Raw genomic sequence first — 9,618 nt, forward strand, 5'->3', positions numbered from 1 at the left:
TATATGCATTGATGATCAGAGTTTTGTAGAAACATATAGATGAACAATAAAATGTAAAATATATTAAGTTAATTTATGTGTTGTAGAGTAGAATACACCTAAAGAAAATTACTTTCTATATTCAACTTTCAAGCATTAATATGTAGTTCATGAGTTTAAAACAAATTCGGCAAATAATCTATTGGCTTGGTATTAAAATTTAAAATATATAAAACTGAAGTATCTGATACCCATATTTTCTTAGAATTTCATGTCAAATTAATTGCCTACAAATATAAATGCTAAACAAGAAATAAATATGGTCTCAATTCTGACATAAAATCTATTGCATTGAACAGGTTGCTGTAGGACTCAATTCTATAGTTGTTATGTACCCATAAAGTGTTAGAATAAAGTTAAATTTTCTTTGTATACCCTGAAATCTATGATTTTATCAGATCATATAATAAACATTTTTGTTTTTCATTTGCTTTTTTTGATTGCAGTAAGAGAGACACAACAAGTTGACTCAAGCTGTATATCATCCTTGATATTTGAACAAATGGAACGCTGGGCTAAGTTGCTTGAATAGGAAAGTTCACCATCATAAAGTTATTAATTATTTCTAAGACAAGTTACAAACTTACAGTCTAATAAACATCGGGACAATTTTTGACTTGTTTTGCTTCTTTGTAATTAAACTGATTACAGATTTCATATACATGAAAGCATACAATTATGTTATGAACTGGGTAGGAATTTGCAGGAAAATAAATAAATTCACACTTCACTCTTGACATCAAGAAAAATTCCAAAGGTATCAGAGAAGGGAAATTGTGGCATTGCATGGAGCATGAATCTTGCCATGAATCCTTGTCCACTCCCACTCCATGAGATTCTGCCCTGCTTACCCCTTACTCTCTGCCATCTCTGAAGTTTCTATCTCCGGAATCTCTCTGACCTTCTGCTCTGCCAGTTGCATCCCTCTCCACTTTTGAATTCATTATTCAGCAACCCTCCCAATCTACTTTCTGTCATTCAGAAATATAATGAAATAACATAGTTTCACATGCACATGCACACATATATGAAGGCTTTATTGCTATTTGTTTTTACCTTTTTCTTCCTTTACTATACTTTAAAAGGAACCAGGGAATAAAATGCATAAAGCTTATGTGTTTAGTCCGTACTTAATTAAATACAGTTTCATTTGGCAAAATGACAGCTCAACCTAACAGTAAGTCTGGTCTAAAACTAAAAAACACTTAAATCAGAGCAATGTCTAAGTGATACTGTCTCTTGTCTTTATAAGGGACATAGAGTCTCAAGTATTCCATTAAGATCATTTATATATTGTGTTTTATCTTATGTCATGTGTTTTCACTTATGTCATCTTATAACTCTCAACTTTTAGAAACATGTTCCCCTCTATATTTTGCTGTTCTTATTAATAATAGTTTAAGTTCCTTTGCTACTTAGATTTATATTTAGTATCTTGTAAAGTCATCCTATATGCCTATCTCACATTTCAGGTGATAACAAACATTTAAAAAGTCTGAGTTTTAAATAACCTTTGCTTTCATCTCTTTCCATTTCCCTAACCACACCTTTTTCTAGCATGGGCCCAGACTCTTCTTCTGGGTTAATGATGTAGGTATGAGCTTCTCAAGCAGAAATAGGTACCTCTTCAGTTATATAATCATGTTCCAGGAAAAGGATTCTAAAAATCTGTGTCCCATACAGGTATACAGTGGCTAACTGGAGGGGGTGAACAATTCAGGGACTTTGATTTTGAAACTGAGTTGCTATTCTTTTTGTTTGAATGAAGAAAAATTCTGACAAAAGTTATACCAAGGTAAGTTAATTCAGTACATTGCTTACCTAAGTGATAAATGGCTCTTCATGGAGTCAGTTTACTTAGCAGAAATTGTTTTTTAAGGCACAGTACTCTCAATCAGCACCTGCATGGAAAACTGTAACATTTTTTTCCCCAATGTGATGTTTTTATTTTGAATGCAAGAGAACCAAGTCCATAAATCAAAACAAGAGGGAGAATTTGTACAGATAGTAAATAATTTAAATCAGATTTTATTAAAACAAGGATATGTTACAGAATTTTTAAATTTTAAAATATTTAAGGACAAGACATGAGACTCTAAAAAAAAAACCTTTAAAAATAGTTCAGTTATGTTAGACTAGTGCTCTTCAAACTTTCCCAACTAGTAAGAAAGAGGAGAATATTAATATCCATGGATATTTGAGAGTAGATCCCCAAGAAGCTAACCATAAGTGTGAAATATCTTTAGAGTCTAGTCTAACATAACTGAACTATTTTTAAAGGTTTTTTTTTTTAAATTAAATATTCAGAGAATTTAGATTCATAGAGCTTTAAGCATGTGAACAATTAAAAAAGTTTGACTAGATTGCCCAGATGATATAAGGACATAGTAGCACATATATTTAGAAGTAAAACTGTTCAGTCATGGGCTTCCCTGGTGGTGCAGTGGTTGAGAGTCCGCCTGCCGATGCAGGGGACACGGGTTCGTGCCCCGGTCTGGGAAGATCCCACATGCCGCGGAGCGGCTGGGCCCGTGAGCCATGGCCGCTGAGCCTGAGCGTCCGCAGCCTGTGCTCTGCAACGGGAGAGGCCACAGCAGTGAGAGGCCCGCGTACCGCAAAAAAAAAAAAAAAAAAAAAAGCATCTAAGAAGTTTTTGTTTTGTTTTTGTTTTGTTTTTGTTTGGCTTCTCACCAGCAAGAGAAGAAGGTATGCCAAGCTCCACAGACTACTTAGATTGCATGCCCTTGAATGCTCTATGATGCTCCTCAGCGCTCCATGAAAATATGGTGCGTCTTTCACCTGAATTATAATACAGGCAAAACAAATAAACAAAAACACCTAAGTATTTTAAAAATTATTTTACTACCTTCTGGTATTGCTTATATTCAATTGATCTCCCAATTTAATATCCCCAGGTTTTGATTCCATGAGTTTGCTCTGCCTGAATACACTTTTGCCTTCCTACACTCTGTCATTTACACCGCTAACCTTAGGTTCCATCCAGAATTACACCATTTTCTTAGGGAGTGAAAAGGGCTAAAGAAGAAAGAACAAACACATGGTAGGGAAATGAATGCATGTACAATGCTGGGCTTAAGTGATAAGCTGTGGGTATGGTGATGCAAATGCTGTACATGTGTACCCTACTTAAAAGATAAGCAGTGCCTTGTTGTAGTATTCAGAGTTTAAAAGATAAGTCATGCAAGGGTTTGAACTAGAAGTAGGAAATCTGTACACAGACTAGCTAAACTTTGGTTAAATGGAACATTTAAATGTAAACAACTAAAATCAATACTGATTTCTTATTTTGGCTAGTCAATGGAGGTAACACCTACTGTCATATCATGAGTTAAAGATATGGGACTACATTGACATTGTAAGGTTCTCAAATAAACATATTCATTGACTTGAATTTGGATTTTTCCTGTATATTTTTAATGTTACCTGGAGACTTAGACCACTTATTGAAGGGACATCAGATGTGACATTTCCTAAAATGGAAATCTTAGGACACTATTTACCTGACTGCAATCTTTCAATCTCTACACAAACCTTTCACAACAAATTCAGACTTCTTGAGATGACATATCATGCCCTTCAGGACCTCCGCAAACCTCTCTAATCTGACTCTATTTCACACACCTACACACACACACACACACTCTACCAGTAACATCAGTATACATGAAGTTCTTGCAAAAGGATAACTTTTTAGACCTATAACCTTCACAGCTTTACACAGGCACTTTCTTGTGCTCTTACCCACTTTTTCAATATTTAGACTCAGCTCAAATATTTTTCTGGCCCCTACAATTTGGGGAGAGTGAAACTGCTTAGCACTACAACACCAATCTATGCATACCTCTACCCACTGCATCCAAGTCATTCTACTGTAAATTGTAGGTACATATTTCTACCTCTCCCTTAAAGATAAGAACTGTGGTTTGTTTATAATATTTGGTATATGGAATATAAAATATTCAAATACAATTTATAAAATGAATTATGGGTTAATTAATGGAATTTTTATTGATATACATAGAAATTGATATTTCTCTTGTGATTTGGGGGTGCATTTTTAAAACATTTAAAAAATGTATTAAACACAAACACAAGTTAAAATCATCTGCTATCCTACTATCCAGAAAACAAATAATTGTTTATATTTTGCTTTATTTCCTAAACTCTTTCACAGTTCTAGAATGTTGTTATTTTAAATTGTAAATACATGTGGATGTGTGAATTAGTTTTTAACATGTATCTTTCAAAGGAAAACAATGGCTATTTTTAACAGGCTGGCTACAGCCACCAAAATTCCAGTATAGTAGCAGGCTATTTTCAAAAAGAAGAGCAACTTTTTTATTTGGAGAAATTTTAATGAGCCTTTTAGTTATTCTAAGAAGAGGCTAGAGTAGATTGGAAAGACTGAGACAAATTGGAGTTAATTTGCTCAGTGAAACAATGTAAAAGAGACTCCCTTTCTCACATTATAACAGAATTTCTGGTTTTTAGCTGGACACATGGCTGCCTAAAATGAAAACATTTCCCAGTGTTTTACGCAAAGTGACTAAGAGCTGCACAGTTAGATGTCACATAAAGCCTCCTGCAACTGTCCATAACAGAGAGCGGCTGCATATTTCTTGCCCTTCCTCTTCGTTCATTCCTTCATTCTGCTGCTTAGAATGTGGTGTGATGGCTGGAACTCTGCTCACCTATAAATATTCTATAACGACCTTTTTTGAACATGAATCTCTTACATGTCTCTGATTGGTCTGTGTGGGAATCTTCCTAGAAATGGAATGCATGCTTAATGCATTTGACTGACATTGTCAAATTGCACTCTAGAATAACTGCAGCAAAATAGTCACACAATGAATGAATGTTCCAATTCAAAATATTCTAAATATCACTGGACACTCTTGTGTTTGAATCTTCATTAATTTTTAAACAAAAGCATCTCATTGATGCTTTAACATGTATTTTTTGTATTTACTGATTAGGTTAAATTTTATTCATAATTACGCCTTTTACAATTTTTTGTTCCTAGTCTTTTGTCAACTTTTTCCTCTATTAGTTCACATTTTCATCGTAACTGAAGGAGTTGTGTATCTAAATTTTATTAATTTTTTAATTGAGGTAACATTCGTTTATAACCTTATGTAAGTTTCATGTATACAACATTATATTTCTACCTCTGCATACCCTACAGCATGCTCACCACCAAATATTTAGTTTTCATCCATTACCACACAGTTAATCCCCTTTAACCATTTCTCCCTCCTGTCCTCTGTTCCTTCCCTTCTGATAACCACTACTCTGTTCTCTGTATCTATATTTTTATTGTTGTTGTTGTTGTTTGGTTTGCTCATTTATTTTGTTTGTTTGTTATATGCTAAACACAAGTGAAATCATACAGTATTTGTCTTTCTCCATATGACTTATTTCACTTAGTATAATACCCTCAAGGTCCATTCATGTCCAAAGAGCAAGATTTCTCCTTTTCTTATGGTTCCATAGTGTATATACACCACATCTTCTTTATCCATTTAACTGTTGATGGGCACTTAGGTTGTTTCCGTAACTTGGCTATTGTAAATAATGCTGTGATGAACATAGGGGTGCAATTCTCCTTGCCATTAAAGATGAAAATTTTTTTTTCTAATTTGAAATATGTCTTTAATTCTCATTATGGTATGACTCAAGATACAAAATTTTAAATTATATATTAAAATATACTTCTATGAGAAACATTATTAGAAGGAAGAACTTGGATTATTTATTGTTTTATAAAAAAACCTTATATCTCTACACATCCACACATTCAGAGAGAATAGAGAAGAATGTCCAACACTGGCCTTTAGATTTGTGTAGATCTTCTAATTTACTTTGAAAAAACCTTGCCTGCATCCACACAGATTAATAGAATCAAGAACTATTTCAGCAGTTGGCATTAAAAAGGCCTCACTACTAAAAACAATCCCAGACCAAGCAGATAAATTTGTAACTATACTGTTTATTTCAGGAACTTTCTAAAAAAACACTTCTCAGAACAACATACTGCTCAAATAGCCCTCTGTCAGGACAATCAATTTCCCCTTAAGGTAAACAGCCCCCTTTTTAGGGTAATAAGTCACTCAACTGGGCAAACTTTTTGCTTATCAAAATACTTTTCTCATCAAGTCCTTGCCTCACTGTGTCCACCAACCCTAAACAATTCTGTCATAAACTTAACCCAGTACTAATAAAATATCTACATCAGTGAGCTTAGACCTTCCTAATACCAGATCCTAAAACCTTATGAATATATGGCCTTGATAACCGCACCCCACACACACACTTCAGAAGTACTACCAAAAAACATACCAAGGTAGCAAGATGAAGTCTCCCTTACTGCAACAGGTGATAGTTTGACTTACACTGAATGATAGGTCATTGACAGTTTATTTGGTGGCATTTTTGAAGAGCTGGAGGTAGATAATATGGACTCTCCAGGAAACTGAGAATTTTTTGTGGCTCCTCTTGCCTAATGTAACTCCCCTTCCCTCATGCCTTTCTTTATCCTGTCTTTTGGTATCAGCTAGAGGACATTTTCAATTCTAGTCTCTAGGAAATCCACACATTCCTTAAGGATAGTCTCTATTTTTTGTTGTTTGGTTTTCACTTCTTTTGCCTCCTTTTCATCTTTGATTCTAGCACAGGTTCTCAGTCATCCAGCTCCTTTAAGACCTGTTTTTGTGCAGAGGTGGAATGGTGGAGGAGTCCTAAGAAGAGTGGAAGACCCAAAGCTGGCCAAAATAAGCTTTTAATAAAATTATATTTCCAGGTAGTTATTGTGTAAAACTGGATGCTTTTCTTCCTCTGTCTTGGTTCACTTTATCAAATTCCCCCATTTTAATCCTAGTGGATGAATTTGAGGAAAGTATGAAAGCTACATCCCATTATACGTGGCACTGTCCAGGAGATATTGTAGATCCTGCATCTCTAAGTAATTGGGTGTGCACTGAGGGAGGCACAAATCACTTCCTTTAAATTCCACAAACTGCAATGTTTCTATCTTTCATGCAGTAAAGTGTGTGTCAGAGTCAACTTTCAACTTTGACTGCTTTTCAGTGTTACAGCAAAGAAAATCATCTGGACTTTATCAACAGGTAGATTGCAAACTTGGCTTGTCAGAAGCATTGAGTTCCGAAATAAATGTTTGCCATAAGTGTATACAAACCTTTCTGAAATGTTCTTCAATTTTACTTTACATGTAAATACAACGTTTTGGAAGTTTCATTTATACAAAATCAACTGACTGCTTTCAGCATTTTCAAAAGGAATATAATTCTTATTTTATCTTGTCTCATCATTGAGGTATTAAACTACAATGTTCGTATTCTATACATATAATTTTTTTTATATATAGATGTATTTTCAGAGTATTCACTGCATTTCCCAGAGGGAAACTTACTTATCCTTTATTATGTTATAACTAAAATTTTTCAAATATTTCGCCAATTAACTATAAATTCTAAATAAAATATGTAAGTGATTCATAATATTTACATAGGTATAAATACTTTGTTTTTTCAATTAAGTGTTTATAAATATATTCAGGTATTCTCTTCTTGTCCTTAACCAGAAAACACCCTAAATTTTACATTAAGCCATTATATTGCAGCTGCCGTATTTAATATTATGGCTGCTGTTTTATTAAAAAAATTTTTTTAACATCTTTATTGGAGTATAAATACTTTACAATATTGTGTTACATTTTGCTGTATAACAACGTCAATCAGTTTTAGGTATACATATATCCACATATTCCCTCCCTTATGCGTGTCCCTCCCACCCTCCCTATCCCACTCCTCTAGGTGCTCACAAAGCACCCAGCTGATCTCGCTACGCTATGCGGCTGCTTCCCACTAGCTGTCTATTTTACATTTGGTAGTGCATATATGTCACTTCATCCCAGCTTATCCTTCCACCTCCCTGTGGCCTCAAGTCCACTCGCTATGTCTGTGTCTTTATTCCTGTCCTGACTCTAGGTTCATGAGAACCTTTTTTTTTTTTTTCAGATTCCATATATATGTGTTAGCATACAGTATTTGTTTTTCTCTTTCTAACTTACTTCACTCTGTATGACAGACTCTAGGTCCACCCCACTCACTACCAACAGCTCAGTTTTGTTTCTTTTTCTGGCTGAGTAATATTCCATTGTATATATGTGCCACATCTTCTTTATCCATTCATCTGTAAATGGACACTTGGTGTGCTTCCATGTCCTGGCTATTGTAAATAGTGCCGCAGTGAACATTGTGCTACTTGACAATTTTTGAATTATGGGTTTCTCAGGGTATATGCCCAGGAGCGGGATTGCCGGGTCATATGGTAGTTCTATTTGTAGTTTTTTAAGGAACCTCCATACTGGTCTCAACAGTGGCTGTATCAATTTACATTCCCACCAACAGGGCAAGAGGGTTCCATTTTCCCACACCCTCTCCAGCATTTATTATTTGTAGATTTTTTGATGACGGCCATTCTGACTGGTGTGAGTAATACCTCATTGTAGTTTTGATTTGCATTTCTCCAATGATTAGTGATGTTGAGCATCCTTTCATCTGTTTGTCGGCAATCTGTATTTCTGCTTTGGAGAACTGTCTCCTTAGTCTCTTTAGGTCTTCTGCCCATTTTTGGATTGGGTTGTTTGTTTTTTTGATATTGAGCTTCTTGAGATGCTTCTATATTTTACAGATTAATCCTGTGTCAGTTGCTTTGTTTGCAAATATCTTCTCCCATTCTGAGGGCTGTCTTTTCGTGTTGGTTATGGTTTCCATTGCTGTGCAAAAGTTTTAAGTTTCATTAGGTCCCATTTGTTTATTTTTGTTTTTATTTCCATTTCTCTAGGAGGTGGGTCAAAAAGGATCTTGCTGTGATTTAACTCAGAGAGTGTTCTGCCTGTTTTCCTCTAAGAGTTTTATAGTATCTGACCTTATATTTAGGTCTTTAATCCGTTTTGAGTTTATTTTGGTGTATGGTGTTATGAAGTGTTCTTACTTCATTGTTTTACATGTAGCTGTCCAGTTTTCCCAGCACCACTTACTGAAGAGGCTGTCTTTTCTCCACTGTATATTCTTGCCTCCTTTATCAAAGATAACGTGACCATATATGAGTGAGTTTATCTCTGGGCTTTCTATCCTGTTCCATTGATTTATATTTCTGTTTTTGTGCCAGTATCATACTGTCTTAATTACTGTAGCTTTGTAATATAGTCTGAAGTCAGGGAGCCTGATTCTTCCAGCTCTGTTTTTCTTTCTCAAGATTGCTTTTGCTATCTGGGCTCTTTTGTGTTTCCACACAAATTGTAAAATTTTTGTTCTAATTCTGTGAAGAATGCCATTGGTAGTTTGATAGGGATTGTTCTGAATCTGTAGATTGCTTTGGGTAGTATAGTCACTTTCACAATGTTGATTCTTCCAATCCAAGAACACGGTATATCTCTCCACCTGTTTGTATCATCTTTAATTTCTTTCATCAGTGTCTTATAGTTTTCTGCACACAGGTCTTTTGTCTCTTTAGGTAGGTTTCTTCCCAGGT

Source organism: Pseudorca crassidens, chromosome 11 (genome assembly GCF_039906515.1).
Source record: "Pseudorca crassidens isolate mPseCra1 chromosome 11, mPseCra1.hap1, whole genome shotgun sequence".
Taxonomy (NCBI): domain Eukaryota; kingdom Metazoa; phylum Chordata; class Mammalia; order Artiodactyla; family Delphinidae; genus Pseudorca; species Pseudorca crassidens.